Source organism: Octodon degus, unplaced genomic scaffold, assembly GCF_000260255.1.
Source record: "Octodon degus isolate 3935 unplaced genomic scaffold, OctDeg1.0 scaffold00041, whole genome shotgun sequence".
NCBI lineage: Eukaryota > Metazoa > Chordata > Mammalia > Rodentia > Octodontidae > Octodon > Octodon degus.
The window spans coordinates 10526444-10531367 of NW_004524617.1; the positions used below are offsets into that span (position 1 = coordinate 10526444).

At 32.9% G+C, this 4924-nt stretch overlaps 1 pseudogene; it reads right to left on the reverse strand.

Moving 5' to 3' along the window:
- Positions 1-4055: 4055 nt before the first annotated feature.
- Positions 4056-4924, reverse strand: part of LOC111816816 — a 1114-nt pseudogene continuing 245 nt past the window's right edge.

The following is a 4924-nucleotide window of genomic DNA, read 5'->3' on the forward strand; positions in this document are numbered from 1 at the left end:
TCTATCTTAACTCTGTTGTATATATATATTATTTTTTCTTTAAGACAAAATGATCTTTCATTTATATCCCCATTTTCTGTTTACTTTTGTCAGAGATGTGTATTCCATTTCTATTCATATATTGTAGGTTCATGAATTCAGCAGAGTAATCCAATATAGTCCAGTAGTCTATAACAGTAGTGGGTTATCTGTATGACTGGCAATGTCAGAAGTTGGTGACTTAAGCCTTTTACAGCTCAGCATATTAATATGGCTTTACTTTTTATATCTCATTTTTATACTTTTCTGCTGGATGGCTAAGACCAAGATAAAGCAAGACCTATAATAACAAAAATTGTAACTTTTGTAACTGACAAGGTCAGTCAAATCCCTTCAGAATTTTTACCCTGAAACCCTGTACCTCAGTTTGTAGATCCTTTGTCAGTGTCAGCCATGTGGATGAGTCAGGGCCATTGCTTGACCAATTTGCTCTCTGTGAAAGCCTGAGAATGTTTTCACTCCATGTGACTCTCCTTAGGCATACTCTACATCATCAATCACTTTCCTCTGTGGCCCTATAATATCCTTGATCAGAAAATTCGGGACACCACTGAGTTACAGGATGTTACACTACAGGTTTTCCTATGTCCTGAGTCCCCACTGACCATGAAGGTCTAGTGCCAAAATTTTGGCTATTCTTGTAGTTCTTCTTTTTCTCTAATTTTTTGGTCTGCAAACTTAAGTTGTTAACCCTCCAGAAGAGAAGTTTAATGATATTATTATCCTAGAACACAGGATGTTGAGCTTAACATCAGTATCTGTCTGAATATAGAATGCTTTGGATATAATATAAATCAGGTATTTTCCATCAATTGTTAAATCCATACAAAATGTGAACAAAAAGAATAAAAAATAGAAATAAACAATTCCAAATTTTTTACAAAGAAATTTAGAAATCTAACCATATACAACATTGTAGCAGGACAGTCCTATTACATTTTTTTCTTGTCTCTTGTTTTCATTTATTACCTTTTTAAAAAACAAACATTTACTTGAGAGAGAGTATAGCAGTAATTGATATGACATTAGAAGCTGTCATACTGGTCCACCCTGGTAAATGTTATTTAAAAATTTATTATATGTTCTTGAGTTAGGTAGAATTAAAAGGTTAATACATTCTCATCAGCTCGAGCCACTCAGTGGTACACACATAACTATATATGCCCAATGGAACAGCCTTGCATGCACCACTGGTAATTTAAGCTGGTAAAAACCCAACTTTCAAATCATAGTCACCCAGCAGTGATACGAGAATTACAACCCTGTTGTGGATGTGTTTTCTATGTCAGAAGCAACAGTTTACTTAAGATATTGAAGTATTCTTTGCTAAACTAACAAAATCTACACAAGAAAACAAAGATTTTATGTTTTAGGAAGATAATCCTGGCAAGTTCAAGGTCCTGAGTTCAATTTCTGGTACAAAGAAACAAAAACAAGAAAAGGATAGTGACATATTTTATGCTGTTATGGTTATTGTGACTTAGACTGAGGGTTTTTTCTTGCATGGTCTCACTATGTAGTTCAGACTTCCATGAACTCACTATGTAGCCCAGGCTGGTCTCAAATTCACAACAGTCTTCCTGCCTTATCCTCTTTGGTGCTGTGGTTATAGAGATTTACCATCACCCCTGGCAAGAAACTGAAATTTAGAAGTTAAGGTTTATTTATTTACTATTGTATCCTGAAATATTTTCAACAATCAGTTTATAGCTAGTCAAATGAACAACTATGATCTTAGGTTATCACAAAGCCTCTATATATCTATGACTAAAAATATGTATACATCTGAAGATGAAATAAACTGTGTGTCTGAGTTTTGTATAATGTTAACAAGTTTATAGAGTGAAGATAAATAATTTAACATATGCAAAGTAACATTGCTGTTTTTATATAATGTAACTTGCCTCCAGGACTTAAATATACAAAATGATATAAATTTTGTCATCTCTTTTCATTGAATTTGGTACAGTTCAATCCTGTCATTTAAAACTACACCTGTTGGCTTTGACTAAATGAATATTTTTTCATTGTATGAATAAGACATACTTGTATATTTGATAATAAGTCTATTTTGGTCATTAACACTGTTTTCTAAACTTGTAGGTGATCTATAGGCATCTACTGACTCTTCAAAGTCTTGTTTCATTATATTAATCTATTAAAGAATTTAAGTTTCACCTTAAGAGTAAAAACTAAGCTGATATGCAGAGACATCTATGTAGCTGGAGTGCTGTTTATTACTGACTTTTTGTATGCTGAGTGTGTTTATGTTCCTTAGACATACAGTACTTCTAAAAGAGAAAATTTAGGTTGACATCATACTGATGAACTGGACTAGAATTACGTAGAATAATAGGCTTTTTTCTGGCTTATGATTCAAAATGTAATGTGACAACTCACATTAAAAATATATATCTTTTTCCTTCATTAAAAGGTGCTTAACATTTTTCTCTTCATCCTTTGTATATACTTAAAAACTACTCATATTTCTTCCACCATAGCATTTTCTCTTTTCAGGTCAAAACTATTGATTGAAAGTCAGTACCTATGAATCCCCAGTATTTTTAAATCCGATTTAGTCACCACAACCTGCAGAACAGCTGTAATAAGTTAAAACACGAGTTTGTTTTTATTCCTGCTTTATTGTATATTTGGAGATTTCTTTTTGAGCACTTCCCACCCCTATTCTGGCTGCTTCAAAATGATGATACCTTTCTGTTATTATGTTTGTATAATTATTAGTTTTTATTCCTTCAACTTCTTGTTCTTCAGATGTAAGTATTGTATGAGACTCTGCACTTTGGACTCCACTATGTGTGCTATAATTTTGCCTGTATGATTCAACATCCTTCAGTGGATTCAGGCATCACCTCTGCTTAGCCAACTTCCACATATTTATCTGTTTGTCAGCCTCCCTCCTACATTCCAGGTTTATATTTGTACTTGATGACCATAATTTCCACCCATTATCTTTATTCTATAAGAAGTATTCTATAAGAGGTAATATGTAACTCATTGTTCTTTTCCTTTGTCTGAAACCTCCTTCTTCCCTTTGTAGGTACTGTTGGCAGTTACCTAACCAGAAATTCTGGAATTCTCAATAACTTTCCTACTCTTTCCCACCTCCTAATTCCATTATCTATTCATTTCATCTCTCTTAAATGCCCTTTAATCCATCTACTTGCTTCTCCATATTAGTTTCTTTTCATTGAAGCATTATTTCTTTTTGTAAGTAATTTTAATGGCTTTTATTTAATCTCTTTGCTTTGGCATCTCACAGAATGAACTCATCCTTTTAAATTAAGATACCAAGGAAAGAAAAACAGTACCCTGATTTTGATACCTACTTATTGTCAGGAAAATAAACTCCAAACTTTTTAATACAGCATTTGAGATTCTTACCCATATACTTCTAACCTCTTTGTCCAGGCCTTATTCTGTACACATTGTTTTGTCTCTAGGATGTAGTATAAACTTCCAGAGTTTCATTTTCTGGTTCCTGACTTTCCCTCTCTGTTAAGGTTATTTTATATTTGTCAAAAATATATCCATCATTTTTGCTGTGATACCCTCTCCAGCCTACATTATGGGTAAAAATAACCCTTCTTTCTTTATAATGCTTTACTACTATTAAAATTAAACTCTAGCTATAGGCTTTATCTCCTGACATGCATTAGACTCAAATGGAAAGATCTTATTCATTTTGATTCACTTATGGTTAACATAACACCTGAAAAAGAGGGCATCCAGTAAATATTCAATAGACCTACTCTTTATTTATGCAATCATGCATCAACATGTAAGGACCATTTTCATCTATAAAATGTCATACTGGCTTTTAGTCAGTTATCATTAGAATGAATAAAATGTGTTGGATTTAGTAATGATAGTGAAAACATACTCTAAAGATGAAATGTCCAGAATCTTCCCTGTTTTGAATAAATCTGTTAATTTCTTTCTTACTATCAGCTTGGAGGGACAAATAAAACATTTATGTAAAAATCCAATCAAGTATTTCAATCTTTAACTGATATGAAGCCAATCTGTTTATGAAGGTTAAGGTCATCTCTGATGTTATAGAAAAACCTTGGCAGAACACCAGAGTATAGAGACTGAGATCTTGATTCCAGCTTTGAATATTCTGTGAAAGAATTACTTCTTATTCTAAAAGAATCAAAGTGGCTTTATGGATTTCAATATAGAGATATGATGAGTCAAACAGTCATCACTGGAAGGATGAAGATTAGGAAATACATTTGCTGATTCTCTGGGAAGAATGAAACATCAAAGTCCTACTGAAGGTCCCAGTGCAACAATAATGTCTTCTGAACTACAGCCATATTCTGCCATTATAGCATTCTCTGTAATCATAGCAACACATAACAAAGTACCTTTCTATCCATAAGAAACAACCCACATGCTTTTGACGGTATCTGCAAAAATTATAAGTGTACAGTCAAGACCAAGAGCTGCTGCTATTATGGTTTTTGATTTGAGGTTATTCCATCTTAAAATTTGAACTCTTTCTTTCTCATAGCCCAGACTTCACTTTTATGATCAATCTTCATTGGGCAAAATTTTTCTGCATTAAACTATGCAGTATTTGTCAGTGTACAGAGTCACTCGAACAACTGCTTTGGGATCTCTCTAAGTTAAGAACTATTGAAGATATTAAATGAACTAAAAGTTGATATATAAGCTATCCCACCTATTCTTGTAGTACATGTCTAGGATCATAGGAGATATCATAATAGTTAATTTACCATTTAGTGTTGGCAGACTTCTCAAATGTCTTTCGGTTTCATTGTGTATTTCTTTCTAGTTCAGGAGCTCAGATCATGTTTATTTTAGTGGATTGCTTTGTTTTCTTCCAATTAAAATATAT